We start from the raw sequence: 27,149 nt of genomic DNA, 5'->3' as shown, positions 1-27,149 counted from the left end.
ACTTCAGGTAGTGTCACAACTGAACTGAATGGTAGAACATCCAAAGTTGATGTCAGAAAATTGAGAATTTATGGTTAGAAAGCAGAAACAACAGGATTTTTTTCATACTGGGTAACATCTACAAGGGTTTTCAAAAACGGAGTCTAGTAGAAATTTGACTACTTTTATTTTTTTCTCCTTATAAATATTGCTTTTCAAATGTTAATGAAGATATTCATAATGTCCTCCTATTCCCCACCTGTTTGCTAGGGAGTACAAGAGACTGAATTAAGGGCCACTTCAATGGCAACCCACTCCAGTACTCTTGCCTGGAAAATCCCATGGACGGAGGAGCCTGGTAGGCTGCAGTCCATGGGGTCGCCAGGAGTTGGACACGACTGAGCGACTTCACTTTCCATAGTAACAGCAGTAAGATAACCAACTCCTATTTCCCTGGTAGATCAGCTGGTAAAGAATCTGCCTGCAAGGCAGGAGACCCTGGTTCAATTCCTAGGTTAGGAAGATTTGCTGAAGAAGGAATAGGCTACCCACTCCAGTATTCCCAGGCTTCCCCGGTGGCTCAGATGGTAAAGAATCCACCTGCAATGTGGGAGACCTGGGTTCGATCCCAGGTTGGGAAGATCCCCTGGAGAAGGCAAAGGCTACCCACTCCAGTATTCTGGCCTGGAGAATTCCATGGACTATACAGGCCATGGAGTCCCAAAGAGTCAGACATGACTGAGTGACTTTCACTTCACTTCACTTGCTGTTGATTATTTTAGGGCTTCCCTGGTAGTCAGATGGTAAAGAATTCACCTGCAATGCAGGAGACCTGGGTTCAATCCCTGGGTCAGGAAGACACCCTGGAGAAGGGAATGGCAACCCATTCCAGTATTCTTGCCTGGAGAATTCCATGGACAGAGGAGCCTGCAAGGCTCCAGTCCATGAGGTTGCAAAAAAGCATATATAAACAAATTATTTTATGAATAATATGCCAAAAATCTGATTAAATGACATGCTCAACATTCATATGTAATTTAGTTTGCAAATATTATTACAGAAAGGAAACCAGTAATCACCTTTGCTTTCACAGTGATAGTGGGCCTCAGCCTGAATACTACTTCACACACCATGGTATACTATCATACTACTCTAAAAACCCTAGCCTTAAAAAATTAAACTGCTAACAGTGGTTTCAAGCTACACTTCCCAAGAAAATGTGCACCTTTCAAACTAAACATCATAAAAATAACTAGTACTTATTAACTTGCTAAAAGTATAATTCTGACTTATAAAACCAATGTTTTAGTTTTCAATGTTTTAGCCAGAATGGTCAAACATATTAATCCTTACAGTATTTCAACTGAAAGGTAAGTAATCCAAGGTCTTGAAGTAAAATTAATTATCCAATTTACAATCTGAAAATTTAACTCAGATGATTTAAAGCAGTATTAATAGCTAATCAAAATAAACTTATTGTCCAGTCAACTTTGTATATAAATGCCTGAATTTTCTTTCCAAGGCACATAACTAAAATGTTACAAATAATGAGATTATGCAAATCTAGTATATTTCTCAAGCATACTTTATGGTAGCTAAACACTCAAGGACCATAAAGTTTTACTTGTCTACAAGAAAGTAAAAAGACAACTTAAGGAATAAGAGAAAGTATTTGGGACTTGTATCTAGAATAAACAGTCTTGCATCTCAACAATTAAAAGACAAATAACCCAATTTTCAAAGAGGCAAAAGATCTGAATAGACATTTCCCAAAGAAACCGTAAAAATGGCCAATAAGTACAAGAGAAGACGCTCAACCTTAGTAGCCACTAGTGAAATACAAATCAAAACCATAATTAAATATTACTTTAGACCCACTAGAACAGCTATAATCAAAAAGTCAGACAATAACAAATGTTACGGAGAAACTGGAAACCTCAACATACTGCTGATGGAAATGTTAAACAGTGTGGTTGATGTGGAAAGTAGTCAGGCAGTTCTTCAAAAGGTTAAACAGGATTATCACATCACTAGCAATTCTACTCCTACATACATGCTCAAGATAAATACAAATAAATATCCACACAAAAACATGCACATAAATGCTCCTAGCAGTATTATTCGTAATAGCCAAAAGGTAGTAATAACCCAAATGTTAATCATTTGACGAATGAATAAATGCAACGTGGAACACACACAATGGGATATTTATTTGGCCATAAAAAGGAACGAAATACTGATAAATGGTACAACATGGATGAACCTTGAAAATCTTTTGCTAAATTAAAGAAGTCAGACACACAAAAATCACATACTGTATGATTCCATTTACGTGAAATGTCTAAGGCTTCCCAGGTGGCACTAGTGGTAAAGAATCTGCCTGCCAATGCAGAAGGTGCAAGACATGTGGATTTGGTCCCTGAGTTAAGATGATCTCCTGGAGTAGGAAATGGCAACCCACTCAAGTATTTTTGCCTGGAAAATTCCAGGGAGAGGAGCTTGGTGGGCTATAGTTCATGGAGCCGCAAACTTAAGAGTGCTACAGTTCATGGTGTCACAAAGTGTCAGACACAACTTAGTGCCTGAACAACAACTAGAGTTTGTGTTATACATTTTAACATAACCTACACCAACCATCAAATAACTCTACAGATGCACTTCACGGATAGTGCTTTATATAATAGTTTTCCAAGTTTTCAATAATGGTATTCCAAATTCCTCCCTCTTTTCCCTTATAACATCGCTATCGTTCATGTCCCTTCTCCAAAATCTGTAATTACCCACTATGCTGCTTCTATTATTATTTTGAACAGTTACCTACTATGTCAATTAAAAATAAGAAAACAGAAGATTTTATTTTACCTTCACTTGTCCTTCTTTAATGCTCTTCCTTTCTAAACATTTCACTTCACTCTCTTCTTGCTTGCATGGTTTATGAAAAGAAGTCCAATATAACTCTTAGCAATTTGAAAATGATATGAGCAAGTGTAAATTTGCTATTTATCATATTTGGTGTCTTCTAATCTTCCTGGACTGGTGATTTGGTGTCATTAATTTTGAAAAATTCTCACCATTATTACTTCAAATATTTCCTTTGCTCCTTCCTCTATTTTCCTTCTGAGGAGTCTATCAAAGGCATTCTTCACTTCTATTACAATGTTTTTGATTTCCATTATTTCCCTTTGTTTCTTTAAGAGTTTCTATCTCTCTATTTACATTACCCATCCGTTTTTACATGCTATCCACTTTTCTAATTAGATCTCTTAGTATATCAATCAGTTTAATTTTAAATTTCCAGTCTGACAAATTCCAAAATCTGTGCCATATTTTACTAGTAGTTAAGCTGTGTTCACTGTAGTTACAAGTATCAGAGGCTAAAATTTCCTCTAAGGTCCTTATTTTTGTCTTTCCTATCATCTTTTGAGTTTCCCTAGAAACTCCTTTTAAAGTGCAAGCCTTGTAGTTTTTCCATCTGTAATCTTGTTACTATACAGGAGCCCCACTGAGGTGCTGGTAAGATAAAAAGAGTGAGTTGAAAAGTATTCTCTAATCCAATGGTTAAGTTTGAGTTTTCAAGTGGCCCTGTGTGCCTGGCTGTGGCCTTCGCAAATGCCTCTCAGCCTTTTTCCCCTCTGCGATGAGGCAATAAGACTGGACAGAGCTAAAGTTGGGTATTTCCCTTTCCCCAGGCTGGTTAGGCTCTAGTAGTTTCCCTCTCTGGGCAGGGGGGAACCTGTCTCAAAGGCAATGGCAACCCACTCCAGTACTCTTGCCTGGAAAATCCCATGGACAGAGGAGCCTGGTGGGCTGCAGTCCATGGGGTCGCTAGGAGTCGGACACGACTGAGCGACTTCACTTTCCCTTTTCCCTTTCATGCATTGGAGACGGAAATGGCAACCCACTCCAGTGTTCTTACCTGGAGAATCCCAGGGACAGGGAAGCCTGGTGGGCTGCCATCTATGGGGTCACAAAGAGTTGGACACGACTGAAGTGACCTAGCAGCAGCAGCAGCAGCCTGTTTCAAAATGGTTTCTACTTCCCTGCCCTGTTGGAGGCATAAAAGGACTCACTCCTCCCATATTCTTCACTGTGAGAACCTGACAGAGCTCGAGGAAGAAAAACTCCATAGAAGTGTGAGACCCCCTTCCCTAAAACTGAGCCCCTGGGAATGTTTAACTCTCAAGCTCATCTGCACTCGGCTTCTGGAAGTTCATCAGTCACAGTTTAAGTTTTCCTACCAGTTCCTGGCTCCATCAGCTTCTGCCCCTGGGAAGCTGGGATTCGCCGTATTTGTCTGTCTCTCCAGTTTTCAGGGTATTGGTAAGCAGAGATGTTGATTTTGAGTTTGTTCAACTTTGTCCTTGTGAGTACAAAAATGACAACTTCATGTCTGAGTGAAAACCAGAATTCTTATGTCCTTCTGATATGTTCCCATCATTACTTAACACCACATAATGTTTCTGGAACAGTAATATATTCCAGGCTCATCTTGTACATTCTCTGCCCCTGCCATGGAATCAACTATCTCTCAAAGGTTCATTTAGTGAGAATCTTCTTTGGAAATCAAGATCTGGGAGTAAGTATGTTCATTGCTATTGCTATGAGGGTGTCATTAATTGCAGAACCTCTAAGCAGACAGAGCTAGGGAATTTATATATTTATACACCCCGCTATATTTGTCTTTCTCTTTGCCCCCTCCTCTCTCTCCTATCTACGACCTACTTATCTAAACTCTTATAAAAGCTGAGTTCACACTGACACCCCTAATTCCAAACTGATACCCCGAGAGACATTCTAGGTGTCCCCCCATTTCCATGTTTCTCTCTTGTCTAACAGAAACCTGGCTCCCATTTTCCTAAATATATTTACCTGAATTCAAAGACTCAGAAAATGTAAAAAGTAGTTTCAGAATCACTAAACATTTCAACTGAGAAAGACATACCTCCTAACAAGAATTCAGTATTTGTTAACTTATTTTCTGGGAGGAGCAGGGGAAGAGTCATAAAATTTCCATTTGGTGCAAGACACAAATACTGGAACTTAATTTTGACAAATATGTGTATCTCCATGAAGTTATGGAACATTTCCCATTTTCATCAACCCCAAAATTCCCCTGTGCCACTTTTCAGTCAATCCCCATGTCCTCTGAGGAAATCAGTGTTCTAATTTTTCACAATAGTTTTGTCTAGCACTTCATAAAAGTGAAATCACACTGTACGTATCTCTTTTGTGCTTGAGTTCTTTTGCTCAGCAGTGATTTTGATATTCATTGACAATATCACATGTATCAGTAGCCAATTCCTTTTTATTGCTCCATAGTAACTCCCTGTATTTCTCAGTATTTCTCAGTTTGTTTACCCATTTAATATATGAAACGAGAGATTCAAGGTGCCTAAAGTCACACATTCAACTGGCTGAGAAGTCCAAGGACCTCAGAACCTGAAGAACTCTAAGTTCTTGATTCTTAGTCTGATGTTCTTTTAACTTTATCAAAGTACCACTTCAAATAAGCTAAAAAAACAATGACAACAACTCAGGGGCTGTATTTTTTATCAAATAAATTTAGTGATTAAAAGGAAGTACCCATTCACAGTAAACACTGATGTTTCTTGATAACCCATACTTCTTCCTAATCTTTACTTCTGCTAATGCTGATTGTAAATTTACCTAGCATTTCTCAAATATCTCCTGTATTACTAACTTACATTCTGTCCTAAATGAGAATAGCTTATATGTTCACTGATGTCTACTATTTAATCTTATCAGTTGCCAAGGAGTACTCTAACTCTAGCATTTCCAGACAATTATCAGCCTTCCACATCTATTCTCAAAACTGTCAAATCATCCATTTCTATTTAGAAAATGTATTTTTTACCTTACAATATTGTATTGGTTTTGCTATACACTGACATGAATCCGCCATGGGTGTACATGTGTTCCCCATCCTGAACCCCTCTCCCACCTCCCTCCCCACCCCATCCCTCTGGGTCATCCCAGTGCACTAGTTCCGAGCATCCTGCATCATGCGTTGAACCTGGACTGGTGATTCGTTTCACATATGATAATATACATGTTTCAATGCCATCCTCCCAAATCATCCCACCCTCACCCTCTTCCACAGAGTCCAAAAGACTGTTCTATACATCTGTGTCTCTCTTGCTGTCTCGCATACAGGGTTATCATTACCATCTTTCTAAATTCCATATATATGCGTTAGTACACTGTATTGGTGTTTTTCTTTCTGACTTACTTCACTCTGTAGAATAGGCTCCAGTTTCATCCACCTCATTAGAACTGATTCAAATGTATTCTTTTTAATGGCTGAGTAATATTCCATTGTGTATATGTACCACAGCTTTCTTATCCATTCGTCTGCTGATGGACATCTAGGTTGGTTCCATGTCCTGGCTATTATAAACAGTGCTGCGATGAACACTGGGGTACACGTGTCTCTTTCAATTCTGGTTTCCTTGATGTGTGTGCCCAGCATTGGGATTGCTGGGTCATATGACAGTTCTATTTCCAGTTTTTTAAGGAATCTCCACACTGTTCTCCTTAGTGGCTGTACTAGTTTGCATTCCCACCAACAGTGTAAGAGGCTTCCCTTTTCTCCACACCCTCTCCAGCATTTATTGCTTGTAGACTTTTGGATCACAGCCATTCTGACTGGTGTGAAGTGGTACCTCATTGTGGTTTTGATTTGCATTTCTCTGATAATAAGTGATGTTGTTCAATCTGTCTTTAAAACATATCATAAAAGGCAGTTCTCCAAACCATAATCTTTAAGTTCCTTCTCAGAGCACAATCAACTTTGTTATTCAGACTGAAGGATGAGAACTTTTCTGTACCATCAAATGCTACCACTTTCCCCTCCTGATGAAGGTCTATGGTGGCACAATACAAGGTGACCCTGGATCTCTTCCCCAAAATCTGGGACGTCCCTGGCAGTCCAGTGGTTAGGACTTGGCACTTTAACTGCTGGGGTCCAGGTTCAATGCCTGGTTGGGGAACTTAAGATTTTTCCTACACTGTTGGCTGCAATGTAAGTTGGTACAGCCACTATGGAAAACAGTTGGGAGGTTCCTCAAGAGACGAAAAATAGAGTTGCCATATGATTCAGCAATCCCACTCCTGGGCATATTTCCAGACAAAACTATAATTCAAAAAGATATATGCACCCCTATCTGCATAGTGCTATTCAAAATAGCTAAAACGTGGAAACAACCTAAATGACAGATGAGTGGATGATGATGCATTGTGTGTGTATATGCAGGGAAACCCACATGGGCTTCCCTGGTGGCTCAGACAGTAAGGAATCTGCCTGCAGTGCAGGAGATTCAGGCTCAGTCCTTCGGTTGGGAAGATGTCCTGGAGAAGGGAATGGTAACCCACTCCAGTATTCTAGTCTGGAGAACTCCATGGACAGAGGAGCCTGGCAAGCTACATACAGTCCATGGGGTCACAAAGAGTCGGACACAACTGAACACTCAGGCATACACACACACGTACACACACAGTGAAACACTACTTGGCCATAAAAAAGAATGAAATTATGTCATTGCAGCAACATGAATGGACCCAGAGATTACCATATTAAGTGAAGAAAGAAAAAGACAAATACCCTATGATATCACTTATATGTGGAATCTGAAATATGACACAAATGGGTTGATCTACTAAACAAACTCACAGACATAAAGAATAAGCTTGTGGTTGCCGAAGGAGGGAGTAGGGGAGGGATAAAGTGGGAGTTTGGGGTTAGCAGATACAAACAAGTATATACAGAACAGATAACCAACAAAGTCCTACTACATAGCACAGGGAACTACATTCAATAACCTGTGATAAACAATAACACAAAAGAATATATATATATCTGAATCAGTTTGCTATACAGCAGAAATTAAGACACACTGTAAACCAACTATAATTTAGAAAAACATTAAAATAATTAATGATATTAAATAAATTCAGAAATTGGCATATTAAAGTTACCCTTACAAAGCTCACAAAGAAAATCTCTTTTAAAAATATTTTCTAGCCTAGTTGTTTCAAAAAAATTAGGGGAATACACCAACAATTGATCGTACGTTTTTACCAAACAACTAGTATCTAAAAGGCTTTGCAGAGGCATTGTGGATTTTAAAATAAATCAAATACATGCTCTTGCCTTTAAAGACCTGGGGACAGAGTTGGGGCACTAAGTCACATGATAAGAAATAACAGAGATAGAAACAAACTGCTTAGGGAGCCCAGAGGAAAGAGAAGTTAATTAGAATGGGGGTGTGACAAAAAAGGCTTCATAAAAGTAATATCTGCATTATACTTTAAATAATGGGTAGGAATTTGACAGAGGAAAAGGAAACTGGAAATTGCAGAGCAGGAAAAAACTAAAGGGAACAACATAAGAGAGATATGGAAATCAGGGGGAAAAAAAGACTATATTCGGGAAAATCAAACTATAGAAGTGGGGCTGAAATGTGGGGTTCATGGGTGGGAAACTGAAAGAAAAAATATGAAAGAAAAGACTGAAGAGAGATTGAGAAAGTCCCCAGACAGTGTAAGAAAAGTTCACTGTTAGCAGTGGGGATTCACAGAATTTTGAGCTGTAGAAACGGACATAATCTAGGTTCCTGCAATCAGATGAGTCTCTCTACAAATACATATGAGCTAAGTTTCACTTTAATAACTATACCGTTTTACAGCCATCAATCCACCAACTCCTCTGTGAGAATTAGGATAAGAATAAATGCTGAGGCTGGTTAAATGTTAAATTTTAAAGCAAGTCCAGTTGCTCAATGGTCAACATGATTATAAACAAAGAGCTTGATCACATACCGCCATCCAAACTAGGATTTTTGACAATAAAGGGGGGTAACTGTTAGTAATTATGTTAGGGTAAATGAGGAACATCCTAGGAAAACAGGGATATATGGTTATTTTAGTTATGAAAACTATCCAAATCACTGGGACACTTTACTTTTTCTTTAAGATTCTCTACAGCGGGAATCTCTGGTGGAGCAGAAGGAGAATCTAACATTTGATTCTGAGATTAGTGGCTATCTAATTAAAAGAGATACAGTTCAGAGATAGGCACATGTTAAAAATGAATAACATCTATACTTTTTATAGTAGCAGAGACTTGAAGAGTGAATAGTTTCATGCAAATCTGTGTAAGACTTCTTTACCTTAACTAATGACATCATGGGGCTTCCCTGGTGGCTCAGACAGTAAAGAATCTGCTTGCAATGCGGGAGGACCCAGGTTCAAACCCTGGGTAGGGAAGATCCCCTCTGGAGAAGGGAATGGCAACCCACGCCAGTATTCTTGCCTGAAAAATCCCAAAATCCCATGGACAGAGGAGCCTGCCGAGCTACAGTGCGCGGTGTCGCAAAGAGGAGGACATGACTGAGGGACTAACACTTTCACAATGACATCATGAACCAAGAGGAACTACATACAGATTACTAACCTCACAAACATATTTAGACTCAGACGGTATTTCCTGAGCTTCTGTGTTTAACTTCTACATTTGAAAGCAAGTTAGTTTCTAACTATGCCTACCATCTCAAAGTATATTACTTCTTTGTTTTATTTAACATACTGCAGGGGAAAAAAAAAATCTTGTTTTTATTTCTACAGTTACAGAAAGCACTTGATGGTTTGCAAAAGACTGTTATGTGGGTGGTTGCAACACTTGGCCTTTAGCCTCTTGCCAAATACCTCACCACATGTGTTCTGAATCACCAGTAAACCTAGATGCCCTCATCTGCGGGATCTCCAATCTAACAAGAAATTAATTAAGAGACAAAACAATCCTATGGTCTTAATTAATGAAACTGAAACTTCTAATCTAATGTTAGGAATTTGGGAAAGTAATTTAACCTCTTTATAAACATTCATTTTGGTCCAAGTCTAAGCCCTGATTAAACAAGGTCCTGACACTACAAAAAGACTTTTTATATCTAAAACTTCAAATTTTTTATATTTAAAAAATATATACAATCACCCTATGCCAAGGGTTGGCAACTTTTTCCATAACAGGACAAATAGTAAAATTTTAGGTTTTTTGAGTCACAGAGTCTCTGTTCCAACTACTCAGAGCCTGCTGAAGCACAAAAACAGCGACAGATAATACAAAATGAATGAGAGGTGCTGTGATCCAATAACACTGCTTATGAAAAGGTGGCTGGATTTGGCTCTCAGGGCTGTAGTTTGCAACCCTTTAACTAAAGCATAAACTTCTGTGAATCACTAGTGCCTTGGACAGTGTCTGGTATATAATATATACTCAGTGAATGTTTTTAGATGAAGCACAGTATTTATTAATCAAAAAACATCAGCAAAATGTCTGAGCTACCTCAGTGTAAACATTGTATTTAATAAGTATTATTTGAGGCATTAATTTCCCAGTTAGAATTTATAGGTTGGTAGTTCTCACACAAAATACTTATTCTAAAATGTTTATTAATTAAAAATTTTTACTTTCATTTAATATTAATCATGGTCATGTCATACTGAACCCTGCTTACGCAAGATGAATGTTAATTTTCTGACTCCTCAGGGCTAGTTACATAAATAGGCAATCTGATTACAAGGACTAGAGCTGAAAGGTCATAGTAAGTTAAAGTCAGAGCTCATACCCTGGGCAAAGGAGAGTCAAAGGCAAGTGAAAAGAACTCTGCTGAGGAAACTGATGTGCAGAGAAGAGAAAGGAAGAAAAGACCTGTTTGTACTATGCAATGAAGACTTGAGAAATTTCTCTGTATTATAATAAAATTTCCTTTTTATTAGAGCTTCTTTGAAAAGGCTTCTGTTCTTTGCAACTAAATGATTCCCAGCTAGAAAATGGATCATGGAACATCTTGGAGAAGTGCTAAGAGTTGAGCTGAATCTCTAACAAATGAATAGACAGGGCTTCCAGTCTAGATGGAGTAAGAGGGAACAGATTTACCCTCTCACCAAAAAAAACTAAAAAACAGAAAAATATATGAAACTGGTTTTCAGACACTGAACAAGGGCTGGTATAGGAGAGTAAACCCACGAAAAGCGAAAATAAAATGAGCCCCTTCCCATAGCTCCCTCCGTAAGTTTCCAGGGGGCGGAGGGACAAAGGAACCTAGGTGGAGCCCAGCACTACCCCTGGGTTGAGGATGTTGCTAGAATTTGTCTGGTAGAGCACCAGAGAGAAGCAAGTTGCAGAGTAGGAGTGGGGTAGATCTGTAGCGGGGCTCCCTCAAGTCTTTCCAGAACAGTATCACTACATGCTTCTGAGGAATCTACCCCGAGCAGGAAAAAAAACAATGGATAAATTATTAGCATCATTAATTCATTCAGAAATGAAATGTCAGAATTAAAAATTAATAAATTTGAAGTACAGCAGCAGAAACTATGTGAAATGAAGCAAAAGAGTAATAAGCATAAAAAAAATGAAAATCAGTAACCTATGTGACAACTTTGTGTGTGTGTGTGTGTGAAGTCGCTCAGTCGTGTCCGACTCTGCGACCCTGTGGATTGTAGCCTGCCAGGCTCCTCTGTCCATAGGATTCTCCAGGCAAGAATACTGGAGTGGGTTGCCATTTCCTTCTCCAGGGGATCTTCATAGGCAGACGCTTTATCCTCTGAGCCACCAGAGTAACCTATGTGATAACTTTACGTAGGCTCAAATACATGGATGGCATCTGAGTCCCCAGTTTAGAGGATAAGTACTATATGCAAATCCAAAAAAAAACAAAAGATAAATATAAACTTAAAGTAGTACATAAGAGCAACCTATTTAGATGACAGATAGGAGAAAACAATGAGAAAAGCTGTATATCTGGACAATTAATTTGACAATAACAGATAAGGAGCAAATATAGAAGCTGTTGCCTCTTAAGAATGAAGCAATAAAGACCCAGACCGAGTGAATGAAAGTTGCTCAGTCATGTCCAACTCTGTGATCCCATGGACTGTAGCTGGCCAGGCTCCACTGTCCATGGAATTCTCCAGGCAAGAATACTGGAGTGGGTTGCCATTTCCTTCTCCAGGGGATCTTCCCAACCCAGGGATCTAACCCTGGTTTCCCACAATGCAGGCAAATTCTTTTGACAATAACAGACAATGAGCACAGATAGAAGCTGCTGTCTCTAAGAATGACACAAGAAGAACCCAGACTAGAATGTGACAATAGGAAGACAGAGAAATGAAAATATTTTGAAGGAAGAGGAACTAAAGAGTCTCTTGATGAGGGTCAAAGAGGAGAGTGAAAAAGCTGGCTTAAAACTCAACATTCAGAAAACTAAGATCATGGCATCCAGTCCCACTGAGTTCAGTTCAGTTCAGTCGCTCAGTCGTATCCAACTCTTTGCGACCCCATGAATCGCAGCACGCCAGGCCTTCCTGTCCATCACCAACTCTCAAAGAGTTCACTCAGATTCATGTCCATCAAGTCAGTAATGCCATCCAGCCACCTCATCCTCTGTCGTCCCCTTCTCCTCCTGCTTCATGGCAAACAGATGGGGAAAAAATGTAAACAGTAACAGACTATTTTCTTGGGTTCCAAAATGACTGCGGACAGTGACCATAGCCATGAAATTAAAAGATACTTGCTCCTTGGGAGGAAAGCTATGACAAGCATACTAATGAGCTAGACAGCATATTAAAAAGAAAAGACATCACTGTGCCAACAAAGGTCCAGGTCCATATAGTCAAAGCTATGGTTCTTCCAGTAATTATGTATGGATGTGAGAGTTGGATCATAAAGAAGGCTGAGCACTGAAGAACTGATGCTTTCGAACTATGGTGCTGGAGAAGACTCTGGAGAGTCTCTCAGACTGCAAGGAGATCTAACCAGTCCATCCTAAAGAAAATCAGTCCTGAATATTCACTGGAAAGACTGATGCTGAAGATAAAGCTTCAACACTTTGGCCACCTGATGCAAAACGCCAACGCACTGGAAAAGACCCTGATGCTGGGGAAGACTGAAGGCAAAAGGAGAAGAGGTGGCAGAGGATGAGATAGATAGATAGCATCACTGTTTTAATGGACATGAACTTGAGCAAACTCCAGGAGATAGTGGAGAACAGGGGAGCCTGGTATGTTGCCGTTCATGGGATTGCAAAGAGTAGGACACAACTTACTGACCGAAAAACAAGTGTTAAGAAGCCAGATGTCCAAAGGACACAGAGAAAAAGGGAGTAGGGCAGGAGGACCAGAGCAGAAGGAAAACAGTATTTTTAATGGGCAACAGATTTGAATAGAAGAAGAAGACATGCCAATGGCAAATAAGCACATTAAAAGATGTTCAGTATCCTTAGTCTTTAGAAATGAAAACTGAAACAATGGGATATTGTTATGCTCCCAAAACAAAAAACTCTATTTTAAAAAGACTAAACCAGAACCAAATGCTGGTGAGAGTATGGAGAAACTAGACTTCCCATGCACTGCTGGAGGTAATGCAAAATGATACAGACACTTTGGAAAGGACTCTGGTGGCTTCTTATGAAGTAAATTTATGACCCAACAATCCCACTCCTAAGTATTTATAAGAAAATGGAAAATATATTTTCACATAAAGACTTGTACATGAGTGTTCACAGCAGCTTTATTCATAATTGACCAAACTGGAAACCACCCCCAAATGTCCAGCTCCTAGTGAATGGCAGATCCATATAATCGAATATGACTCAGCAATATACAGGAAAGCATTGTTGATACATGCAACAATGTGGATGAAGACAGAAATGAGTACATACTGTATGAATACATTTATATGAAATTCTAGAAAAGGGAAAACTACAGTAATTTAGATCAGTGGTTGTTGGAGGGGAGGGGAAGGTTTGACTGAAGGGGCACACGGGAACTTTTTAAGGTGATAGAAATGTCCTCTGTATCATGATTCTGGTGATGGCTGCTACATGACCACACGTATTTGTCAAAACCTACCTAACTGTAAACTTTGTTGTTGTTGTTGTTTGGTCCCTAAATTGTGTCCAACAAAACTGACCAACTTTAAGTATATGATGGACTGCAGGGAAGCCTGGCACGCTGCAGTTCATCGTGTACTTAAAGTTGGTCAATTCTGTTTAAATTACACCTCAATAAAACTGATTAAGGAAAAAGAATAGAGGAATGAACATATTTTCCTTTCATCATACCTGTCACTCACCAACATTTATCAACACCTGACAGACAATGGCAAAAGTCAGCAAACAGATGTAAAGTTCTTTGACAAAAAAAGAACAGGGAGTTGCCAGGAATGATAGAGTCATAAGGAGAAATACTAATATGCCTTTCTTATTCCATTTTAACCATTTCAATAATGAGAATAATTTACTTCTAAAAGAGACCTTGACCAGGCCAAAATGCCCTGTTTCATCAAAATATTATTTCTTACATAATGTTCTAAGGGCTACCTAAGTCAGAAGCATCTCAAGCCTCTTTCATCAGACATTCTAGGTGAAAAGTCCCCAAATCTACCTCCTGAACTGCTCCCAGAGAAGTAGTTTTGCAAACTGAATCTGAGAGAACCACTCTACTGGAAGGAACATACAGGTACGCATGCACACACACACACAACTGGGTCTGCAACAGTTCCAGGTCAACAGTATGCAACAGCACGTGTGCTTTTCTTACAGGAACACAGAACCATCTCTCATGGAGCTACAAAGGGCTCAAATGTATCCCCTACAAAAATCACTTAAGAAGTCGGTGTGTCACCTGCCAATCATGCTGGACTTTGGCAGGAAAACAATTCCAAGCAGAGGAAAAAAGATCCTTTGACCTTACCAAGTTTGAAATTCCACAACGCCATACTGCTTCCATTTCACAGCTACATACTGGTTAGTAGCAGGTGGCAGCCACTTCCATTTTAATCACTATTTGTAATATTATAACAATATTTTCTTTTAATACTCGATTTTTTGAAAGATAGACGCTATGTTCAGCCCCCTTTATTTTTCCCCCTTCATAAATTCTATTGATTTATTGTTACAGATTTCCCTATGGGCTTTCTCTGTACATCAAGTTAATTTCTAACATCTTTAAAATCAAGTTTTACCACGTCAAAAGAAAACACAATGAAACTAAACAACATTAGGAACAGCAGAGAAGAAAGCTAAGTAAATTGGTCAAGGCCTTTAGCTTCATGAGGTTGTTTGGCCTTTTGGTTCCTTGTCGTTGTTTCCTTTTGGTGCCACAATATACACAAAATTTACCACTTTAATCTTTTCTGAGTGTCAATAATATGAAGTATATTCACACTGCTGTGTAACCATTTCCACCATCCATCTCCAGAAACTTCTTCCCATCATCCCGAACTGAAACTCTTGTACCCATTAGACAACAAATTCCTATTCCCCATTTTCCCCCAGTCCCTGGTAACCACTAATCTACTGCTACCTTCTTTCTCTATGAATTTGACTATTCTAGATACCTCTTACACACTGAATTGCACAAAATTTATCCTTCCATCATCAGTTTCTTCTACTAATTTTTATTGGATGTCTAGGCAACAGCATTAAGGATACAAAGACTGACAGCATACTGTTGTACCCTCATGAAACCTATGCTTTGAACTGGGAAGTCAGACATGTCAACATGATAACTGCTCTAAGAGAGATACAAAGCACAATGACGGCACAAAGGGGCAATCAATTCTGGGTGGACTGAAGTTAGGAGAGCTTCCCGAGGGAGGTGTTATTTTAGGACAGTTGTAAAATATGATAGACTCACAGAATGGACATGGTCGTTCCAGTCATCAAACAGTCCAAGAGAGACAAAATTATGCCAGGCACTCCACACCCAGAACCACCAGAGCTCCTGATTTCCTCAAGGTAAGAGCTAATGCAGAGCCATGAAATACACATCTGAACAAGGTCAAGCAGCTCAAACTGAAGAGCAAAGTGCTTGGGGAGGAAGGTGAGGCTGGAAAGGCACTCAGGTGTCAAATATGGGAAAGTTCTGTGTCATCCAGAGTTTTATTTTATACTGCAGGCCAACTTAAGAACTTCAGAAAGAATAAAAATCAGAGATGGCTCTTACTGCTGCTGTTGGTGCTGCTGCAAAGTCGCTTCAGTCGTGTCCGACTCTGTGCGACCCCATAGATGGCAGCCCACCATAAGTACATATTCCCAGGATAACCCCAAAGGTTTTAGTTTCATATGCTTGGGGGGTGGACCCCAGAAATTTACTTTTAATGAGTATACCAGGTGATTATAAAGCAGTTATATATCCATGGACTACTTTTGGGGAAATATCTCTGTAGAATATGGGAAGTTTAATGATGACTTCTAAGAGCAGAATATGAACAGTTTATCTGTTTGGGTTTATTAATTTCCCCCCCTAATTAAAAAAGTGCTTTTATTCAAAAGACATAAAAAACACAAAGAGAAAAACATTACTCAATTCTACCAGCTGGAGATAAATAAAGAGTTCACATTCTGGTGTATTTGTTTTTCTCAATATTAATATACATTTTTAAGTAGAAGGATCATACTATACAAACTACTTTGAAGCCTATTTTCTTCACTTTAGTTATAAAAGTGGGTATTTCTCCCTTCTATTCTTTCTTAGTAAAGGTTTTTGATGACTGCATAGCAGACCATAGGTACCATTTAGGTGTAACTATCCCTCATTTTTAAATATTTAGGTTATCAGCAATTTTTCACCTGTTTTCCTGTACCACTGTCAGTGTCAACATTTGGATGGTATCTGGATTTAAGAAATATCACTTTAGTTACATTATAAGGGCTGAAGGTGAAAAGAAGTTAAGTTAAAGGCAAGGTGAGAGGCTATTATGATGGTCCCAGCAAAAATAATGAGATAGATCTCAATCAAAGTAGTAACAATAGAAATGAACAGAGACTGGATTTGAAAGTCCATAATCTACATGTAAGGATTTGTCATCTGATTGATTAACATAACATGCAGAGAAGTAATTCTTTTTTTAAAATAAATATTTATTAAACTCGTATAGTGTAGGAGTATCAAAGAATAATTATTGAAAAAAAATTAGAATAAAAAAACATCACGCATTTTCACTTTTCTTGCTCTGTGTACACATGTATGTGTAGGATCAGGTTTCCAATTGCATTTAAGTGATTTAGAGTGTTCTTTATCAGAGGAAAAATACTTCCGTGTTCAAGTTTTACAACTGCAAAAGCAGAGCCAGAAAGAATCACAGTTGTCAGCAAAAGCTTGACTCTGTTATTGAATATCTGGTGGGGCTATAGTGGGAAATTAACATACTAAGCAAGAAATTCCCATGATCAAGTTTACTTCAATTTTTAAAAAGAATCTGTATCTACTATGGCATTCTGCCAAAAAAGCAAATGCTTTACGCATTTGACTCCTTGTCATTTTATGTGGCTATTCTCCAATATAAACTTAGAGATGTCCACATTTCAAAATCTGCCAACTATTGGAACCTGGGTCAAACAAAACACTTCTGCTCTCTGTGACAAGTTAAAATTTATCAATGAAAAGAAATATTAGGTAAAGCTGAGATCACATAAAAATGTTTACAATAAGCCAGTTTATTTCTCAAAAAAAGTTTTTTTTAAAGATACTAATACCCATTCCACACTATTAAGCTTCAGATGACAAATGCAAGGTTTTATTATGATTAAACTTTTAGACACTTGAAGCAGACATATCCAAAGACTTTCTCTGGGTTTAAATCTGACATACCTCAATTGATGAAAAACTGAGAAGCATATCTTGCTTTCCTCTGAGGTAACATTCCTTTTTATTCATCTTCCTTATTAAAAGAAAAAAAACCTAGGTAAGTCTAATTTATCACTTTCGATGATTCAAAGCATCTGTATCCACTCAAAAAACTTTTACTCTGAAAAATACCCAAGTTTTTTTGGGTTTTTTTGTTGTTCTGTCACTCAGTCATGTCTGACTCCTTGCAACCCCATGGACTGCAGCAAACCAGGCTTCCCTGTCCTTCACCATCTCCTGGAGTTTAGTCAAACTCATGTCCATTGATGATGCCATCCAACCATCTCATCCTCTGTCATCCCCTTCTCCTCCTGCCTTCAATCTTTCCCAGCAACAGCGTCTTTTTCATTGCATCAGCTCTTTTCATCAGGTGGCCAAAGTATTGGAGCTATAGCATCAGCTATTCCAATGAATATTCAGGGTTGATTTCCTTTAGGATTGACTGCTTTGATCTCATTGCAGTCCAAGGGATTCTCAAGAGTCTTCTCCAGCACCACAGTTCAGAAGCACCAATTCTCTGGCTCTCAGTCTTCTTCATGGTCCAACTCTCACATCCATACAGAACTACTGGAAAAACCAGTTTGACTAGACGAACCTTTATCAGCAAATTAATCTCTCTGCTTTTTAATATGCTGTCTACGATTGTCACAGCTTTTCTTCCAAGAACCAAGTATCTTTTAATTTCATGGCTGCAGTCTGTGATTTTGGAGCCCAAGAAAACAAAGGTCTTTCATTGTTTCCATTGTTTCCCCATCTATATGCCATGAAGTGACTGGACTGCATGCCATGATCTTAGTTTTTTGAATGTTGAGTTTTAAGCCAGCTTTTTCACTCTCCTCTTTCACCTTCAAGAAGCTTTAAGTTCATTTTATTTATACTAATAGGTTTATTGATTTTTAATGATCTTAAAAAATCTCTCCTTTAAAATGCATTCTATTTACACTTCCAAACCACTTTCTCAAACAACAGATTACAAAAACAATAAAATAATGTTAGAATCTTACTTATACTGTACCTCATATGTATGTAACTCCACACAGTTCTAAGAGAGTAAAAAAAATTCTGGTAATATGTTAGTACTATTTTGTTATTCCAAATTAAGTATGTAAACTTATAACTGCAACATAGTTCAGAATGAAAATCCAATGAACTTCAAGTAATTAACAGAAAAATCAGAATATACTTTGACATAAAAACTAAAACATATCTTACTTCATAAGTTACTGGATTATTACATTATACTCCATCTTCACAATTAAATAATTCTGGGCCATATTGCAGAATCTAATCAGACTAGTTTAAATTGGGGTAAAAAAATTACAAATTTATCTTTTACTAATAATCTAAAAGATCTCAGTACATGCTAAAAAGCGTATGCCTCTATACCATAACTTCACTTATTGATATATACTTAAGGAATAGCAACAGCAACTATTATCATTAAAGAAATTTCTCTAAAGATAAATCTCATCATATGGGGAGGTGAGGAGAGTATAGGAAAAAAACAGAAAAATCCCAGAACAAATCATACTAGAGCTGCGAGACAGTATTTTATGATCTAACATACATATAATTGAAATCACACAAACAGAAGAGAGAGAGAGAACAGGTCAAAGAAAAGAAGACAATGACTGAGAATTTTCCAAACTAAAAGATATAAACCACAGAACCAAGAAGCACAAAGAAAACCAAAGAGGCACAGCATTTTCAAAAGGAAAGACACATTATATTCAAAGTCAGAGAAAATCTTGAAAAGACGAAAAAAAAAAAAAGAACATTTAATATACAGAGAATCAAAGAATTAACAATAGAATCACATCTTTTTTTTGCTGCACCATGCAGCTTGTGGGATCTTAGTTCCCCAACCAGGGATCAAACCTAGGCCCTGGCAGTGAAAGCAACAAATCCTACCCACTTGAGTGCCAGGGAATTCCCCAGACTGACATATTTAAGTACTAAAAGAAAAAAAGCAATCTACAATTTCATACTCAGCAAAACAAATAAAGGAAAATAAAAGAGAAAAATACTTTCTCTTTCAGAAAATAAAAAAACTGAGTAATTTATTACCACTAGATTTGCCCTATAGTAAATTATAAAGGAAGCTTTTCAAGTGGATGGAATATGACAGCAGAAAAAAGCTTTTATCCACACAAATCAACACTAGAAATGACATAAATGAAAGTAAATATAAAACCTCATCTACTTCTTATTTGTAATTTCTCTAAAACATAACTGTCTGAGGCAAAAATAGATGTACTAAGTTCTGATAACATGTATTCAGTTCAGTTCAGTTGCTCAGTGGTGTCTGACTCTTTGCAACCCCGTGGACTGCAGCACGCCAGGCCTCCCTGTCCATCACCAACTCCTGGAGTCTACTCAAACTCATGTCCATTGAGTTGGTGATGCCATCCAACCATCTCATCCTTTGTTGTTCCCTTATCCTCCTGCCTTCAATCTTGCCCAGCATCAGGGTCTTTTCCAATGAGACAGTTCTTCGTATCAGGTGGCCAAAGTGTTAAGAGTTTCAGCTTCAACATCAGTCCTTACAATGAACACCCAGGACTAATCTCCTTTAGGATGGACTGGTTGGATCTCCTTGCAGTCCAAAGGACTCTCAAAAGTCTTCTCCAACACCACAGTTCAAAAGCATCAATTCTTCGGTGCTCAGCTTTCTTTATAGTCCAACTCTCACATCCATACATGACTACTGGAAAAACCATAGCCTTGACTAGACGGACCTTTGTTAGCAAAGTAATGTCTCTGCTTTTTAATATGCTGTCTAGATTGGCCATAACTTTAACATGTATAAAAGTGTTATATGTCTGCATGACAACAAATGCACAAAGGATAAGCAGGAAGAATTTAGAGTAAATAGTTTTAAAATTCTTATAGTATGCTGCTGCTAAGTCACTTCAGTCATGTCCGACCCTGTGAGACCCCCTACCAGGCTCCTCCGTCCCTGGGATTCTCCAGGCCAAGAACACTGGAGTGGGTTGCCATTTCCATCTCCAATGCATGAAAGTGAAAAGTGAAAGGGAAGTCACTCAGTCATGTCTGACTCTTCGCGACTCCATGGACTGCAGCCTACCAGGCTCCTCTGTCCACGGGATTTTCCAGGTAAGAGTACTGGAGTGGGTTGCCATTGCCTTCTCTTCTTATAGTGTGCGTGTGTGTGTGTGTGTGTGTGTGTGTGTGTGTGTGTGTGTATAAATTTACATACTATTATATAATGGAAAACTTGCTTGGTTACAAATGTATATTATAAACCCTAAGACTACCACTAAATTAATTTCAAAAAGAGGTACAAATAAATAAGCAGATAATAGCAGATAAATATCAAAATTAAATAACATGTCATCTGGTATAAAAATCAGTGTTTCTAAGGACACACACAAAAGACACTATCAAGAAGCATGACAGCTGAAATGGTAGCCCAGCCTGCTTTATCTTTTAATACTAAACTGGTAGAAGTCAAAAGGCATTGACCAGAGCAAATATACCATGGTGAAAGCAGCTATTTACAATAGATGGGAATAGTAAAAAATATCCAGGTAATCCAAAAGAGGAAAAACACAAAAAACAGAGTAACAGAAAATAGCTGGCAGAGTGGTAGATTTTAGTTCAATCATATTATTAATTACATTAAATATAATAAACCTAAATACATCAATTAAAAGAGACTGTCAGATTAGATAAACAAATAAGTCCAACTGTATACTGTCTAACTTCTCAGGTAGCACCAGAGGTAAAGAACCCGCTTGCCAGTGCGGGAGACATAAGAGACCTGAGTTCAGTCCCTGGGTTGGAAAGATCCCCTGGAGGAGGGCATAGCAACTCACTCCAGTATTCCTGCCTAGAGAATCCTACAGACAGCGGGGCCTGGTGGGCTACACTCCATAGGGTTGCAAAGAATCGGAAACAGCAGAAGCAACTTAGCACGCACACATATACTGTCTGTAAGAAACCCATTTAAAAAATAAAAGCGTAAGTCGGTTGAAAGTAAAAGGATGGGCAAAGCTATGTTAGGAGACAATTCTCCATGGGTCTCTGTTATGGTATCTGTCTTTGAATCTACTACAGGTTGTAACTGACCTGCAACCACCTTCCACCTGTAGTTGCTCCTTAATAATAGTCAATAAAGTGGAGAGTCAGAAATCTACTGTCTATAGCCAGCATTTATGAAACTTATGGCAAATTAACTTGTTACCTTTCAAGAAGACAAAATCTCAGGTGCTTCACAATTCTTAACATGATATACCATGTTACAAAATAATCAAAAGAAAGCTGAAACGGCTATATTAATAAACAGACAAGGAAGACTTACAGAATAAGAAACACTATCAGGGATTAATAAGTCTTTTCACCAAGAAAACCTAATAATTCTAAATATACAAGGACATAATAAAAACTTCAAAATACATGAAGCAAAAACTGATAGAACTGAAAGAGAAACAGGCAAATCCACAAGTTGGAGACTGTAACACTCCTCTCAATATCTGAAAGATCAAGATGATAAACGTATGGAAAATTCAACCTTACTATCGACAGAAAATATACAAACTCACAACGAAAGAGATCATTTACACCTGTAAGGATCTGTTTAAAACTTGAGAAGTTTGACAAATGTGAATACTGGTGAAGATGAGGGACATCAGAAACACTAATAAACTGCTGGTGGGCAGACAGTGTGATAGAACCACTCTGGAAAACAATGGGCACTACCTAATAAAACAGAGAATGTGCACATTCTGCCAAAGCAACTCCACCCTTAGTATAAATTATTATACCTACGCACTTGAAGACATGCTAAATTCTCACACACATGCACTAGAAGGCATGTGCAACAGTTTTCATAATGGCATTGCTAACAACTGAGGATTAAAAAAACCAGGAAACAACTCCGATGTCCAAAGATAAGAGAATGAATAAATAAAACTGATATATGCATATAACACACTAATATACAGCAGTAAAAATGAATGAATTACAGCTGTATAATACAACACAGAGGACTCATAACATAAGGTTGGGTTAGTGGGGGTCACAGAAGAACAGATACACATAAATAACTCTGAAAAGATAAAAGCCAAATAATATATTGTTTAGAGATGTTTACAAATGAGGTAAAACTATAAAGAAAAACAAGGAAATGATTACACAGATAGGAAAGGAGAAGGCAATCAGAGACTTCAAAGATATTTGTAACACTCTATTTCTTATTCTGAGTAGTAAAAAGATTTTTTAATTAATTTACTTATTTTAATTGGAGGCTAATTACAATATTGTGGTGGTTTTTGCCATACATTGACAGGAATCAGCCATGGGTGTACATGTGTCCCCCATCCCGATCACCCCCCACATCCCTTCCCATCCCATCCCTCAGGGTTGTCCCAGAGCACCGGCTTTTGAGTGCCCTGTTTCATGAATGGAACTTGGACTGCTCATCTATTTCACCTATGGTAATATACATTTTCAATGCTATTCTCTCAAATCATCCCACCCTCCCCTTCTCCCAGAGTCCAAAAGTCTGTTCTTTGTATCTGTGTCTCTTTTACATTCCTTAATTTGTACATATTATAGATATTCTTTTATTATATATTTATAATTAAAATTCATATTAAATAATAAATATAGATTCCCTTAGCAAATATTGAAAACAAAAAAATGTTAAACAAAATCACCAAATAAAGGACAACACCCCTGATGTTCCTCAACATTGAGAGGTACACGGCCACTTAGATACCAGGTATACTTGACAGGATATAAAACATGAAACAACATGCCAGCAAGGTAGTGTCAGGCAGTTACTCTTCAGCAGGAGTTTTCACACCAATTCAGGGAGTTTTCCCTTTGGCCTTCCAGGTGGCAGGTTAAGTAAAAGGAATGAAATCACAAAGGCTGGTGTGGTATTCAAGTTAGCTTGGAAATACTGAATAGTAATCACCATCTTCATCTATTGACAAATATTCCCAGACACAGAATAAACTTGCTCAACTGTAAGAGTTATTACCCAGAGAAGCCCAAAGCAGGTGTCTCCCACTGCTATTAATATTTACAGTTTATTCACAGTCCTCCCAGCCCATATATATGTACTTTACTAACCATGATTCATTGTTACTAAAAGCAATGGTGCTCAGTTACACAACGACATTCTATTTCTATCATTTCCAGGTGAATAAAGCTAGAGTTAACCCAAGACCAAAACAGTCCAAAAAAAAAGAAAAACTATTAATTCTTTACTCACACTAAGTGAGATTAAATTTAGAATGGTACTAAGCTAAACAGCTATTAATATATTTCACTTAAAATGCCAAAGATTTTAAGACACCATTAATTTTTAAACGACTAAGAAAGAACATTCTTCCAATTAAATATGGCGCACCACTGATTGGTAGCTTCCCTGATTCTTTACCAAATGAAAGAATCCGAATACGAGAGACCTGGGTTCAATAACCTGGGTTGGGAAGATCCCCCGGAGGAGTGCAAGGCAAACCAGTCCAGTATTCTTGCCTGGAGAATCCCCACGGACAGAGGAGCCTGGCAGGCTACAGTCCAGGGGATCGCAGAGTAGGACATGTCTGAGCAACTAAGCACAGCACAGCTGGTGGCTCAGATGGTAAAGAATCTGCCTGCAATGCAGGAGACCTGGGTTCGATCCCTCGGTCAAGAAGATCTCCTGGAGAAGAAAATGACAACCCACTCCAGTATTCTTGCCTGGAGAATTCCATGGACAGAGGAGCCTGGTGGGATACAGTCCATGGGGTCCCAAAAAGTTGGACACGACTGAGCAACTAACACTTTGACTTTCTTTAACCACTGATTTTAAGCTACATCCCCTACTGAGCTATAAAAATGGGGAAGGAGAGATAAACATCTTAGAATCAATTGAATACAAAATAACTCTTCCAGTTTTCCACTAAAATATTTAAGATATGCTGCGTTATTCTCTCCCTGGGAGACAAAATCCACTCAAATGGAAACTGGTCCCCTACTAAAAACTTTCTAAGATGAGTTAGGTTGTATTTTCTCACTCAATACCAAGGTTATGTTTTCTCACTTAATACCTCTCTTTTTTCATCTATTCTGAAAACACAACTTTCCCTATCAACAAAACTGGAGAACCGCTCTCTTCATTCTGGAGCTTCCATCACTGAGAAAAATCATCAGAAGTTTTAAGGGCTTTCATAACCTGGAGACTTTCATATAATGTTCTGGAGTAAAGACAGACAGACAGACAGACAGACAGAAAGCACTACAAGTTATCCCAGAGTAAGTCTGCTCCCACATGTCAGAGACTGTGCAGTCAGAATGGGGGAAAACAAGCCTCAGTCCAGCAGGGGCACACAAAATGAATGTTTTCATCTAAATGGGTTATGCTCAACTACTAGCTCTGAATAACCAGGAGGGCAATTCTATCAGTTTATAAGCAAGAGTGAAGACAATCAATTGGACTTCCCACACTCTGTCAACTTGCAAACAACCAGGACCAGGTAAACAGCCTCTTGTTCACAGATTGATAAACGTGGGGCTTATACAAACATTAAGCACATTTTAAGCTGCCAAAGAAATGAATCTGTAATTAAAAATGGTACCTGAAAATATATTTAAGGGAATCAAAATCAATCAATCAATCAATCAATCCTGGAGCTCAAGAAGGGGTATACGCAGTATGGGATAAACAGATCAGCAGTGGTGCTCATGCTTGCGCTCAGTTGCTCAGTCGTGTGGTGCTCCACACCAAGTTAATACATGGAGGTCAGTTTAAATTGCTCTGTTTAAATTTAATACACATGCTAAAGATTTTTTAAAGAGAAGATACACAGTTTAAACCATTCAACATTTATAAGACAGTCTTAAAAATTGGGAAGCCGAGAGTACAAAAATCTAAAATAAGCTAAACTCCTTGTATTACATAAAAGAAAGTATTTTTTATTTGTTCCCAAATTTTGTAATTAAAGCTACAATTCATATATATGCTTTTTAAAATGCTTACTGCATCATGCATTTTAATAAAACACATAAAACAGTCTATGCTGCAAAAAACAGAAACCAAAGAGTTTAGACTGATTTTAAAAAATTATTTATAATGCTATTCAAATGCAGTCTACGAATGAACTGTTTGTTATAGGTTTGCAACAAGATAAGTATGAAACTAGAAACTCTTATAGTAGTTTGACAGGGGAATTCTATACCTGTTTAATAATCATGAAAAACAGGGAGCTTGTATTTTGCCTGTTGGGTTTTCTTTTTCATTTCATTTTTCTAGTACTTACTTTTAATGTATTTTAAATAACTATCAGAAAAAAAGAGATTCTTCACCACAATTAGTTTGAAAAGTAGTTATATAAGACATAGCAGTTATAAAGCTTTATGTGCCAAATGACACATCAAAATGTACAAAAGTTAAAATAGAGATGCAAGGAAAAAACAGAGAACAAAATAAAGTGGGAAACTTTCATGACCTATTAGATTAAAATTAAGCAGAGAATGAAAACCAATTATGAAATGTCACATTTTCTTCAGGAAGTCATCTGTTATAAGATGTACCATCAGCTTAATACCAGCTTTTCAGGAGAAAAAAAATAGCTGTTTTAAATGTACACAGTGTGAGGTGTATTAACCTCAGAAATACTAGAGTTTTTTAAAAAAAAAGAATTAATCAAGGAAATAGTAGGGCAACAACTTGGTATCAAATAAACAGAAAACTTTGCAACAGAACACTTATAAAGATACTGAAAATATTATAGACCCTAAATAATACCTCAACTTTGAAAACTTAAAAAGTATCTAAAGCATGGCTAAAACTGGTTTTCTACCATTTCCCACTATAAATTACTTAAGGGTTCCTGTTTGCTTTGCTTTTTTGATGCTCCTGGGTAAAACTATTACGAAGAAGGTTTGCCAATTTTAAAAACTTTTAAAAACTATATTAAATGACTTAAAACACGCTAATCTCTTTCAGCCTTGCAGTTTTCTAATTCACTTTTATATAGAACCCCAGGGAAGAAGTCAAAGTATTCCATAATGTCAGATGCTGCACAGATCATAGATGCCTCTGCTATTCTCTTCCTAGCTCCTTACAACCTTATTAAAAATCTAGGAAAAAAAAAAATCTAGGATATTATTAGGATATGGGTAGCAGCATTATTTTGCTTTCTCAAAAAAGGTCACAGTCTGTTTGTCTTTCTTCTTTGTGGCCCACTGGAAAAGTGCTGGCCTAATGTAGCCACCCTCAGATAGCTATACGGTTGATTAGGTAAAAGCTGGCTAAAGAGATAAAGGGTTATATGAGAGCATTACTTGAAACACTACCACTATATATATGTGTGTGTATATACTGTACACATTACACACACAAAAACATACACACTGTACTAGACAAGACTCAAAGCAACATTATTAACAATTTATTCTAAGTAATAACACAAAATATTTTCCACCTATGCTATACACTCAATCATCTA

The 27,149-nt window shown here is 37.8% G+C and overlaps 1 protein-coding gene across 4 annotated transcripts in view; it reads right to left on the bottom strand.

The window, feature by feature from the left end:
- Positions 1-27,149, bottom strand: part of REV3L (REV3 like, DNA directed polymerase zeta catalytic subunit) — a 175,300-nt gene that overhangs the window by 134,245 nt on the left and 13,906 nt on the right. The window contains exon 1 of one of the 4 annotated variants that reach the window (XM_018053063.1): positions 17,650-17,718. The exons of the other annotated variants lie outside the window; for them this stretch is intronic. The gene's annotated coding sequence lies outside the window, so the exon portion shown is untranslated. Of the gene's footprint in view, positions 1-17,649; positions 17,719-27,149 lie in introns of those variants that run through there. 4 annotated transcript variants of the gene reach the window in all.

Source organism: Capra hircus, chromosome 9 (assembly GCF_001704415.2).
Source record: "Capra hircus breed San Clemente chromosome 9, ASM170441v1, whole genome shotgun sequence".
Lineage (NCBI taxonomy): Eukaryota > Metazoa > Chordata > Mammalia > Artiodactyla > Bovidae > Capra > Capra hircus.
Note: the sequence above shows the minus strand (reverse complement) of the source record. Positions and strands in the feature narration are given on the sequence as shown.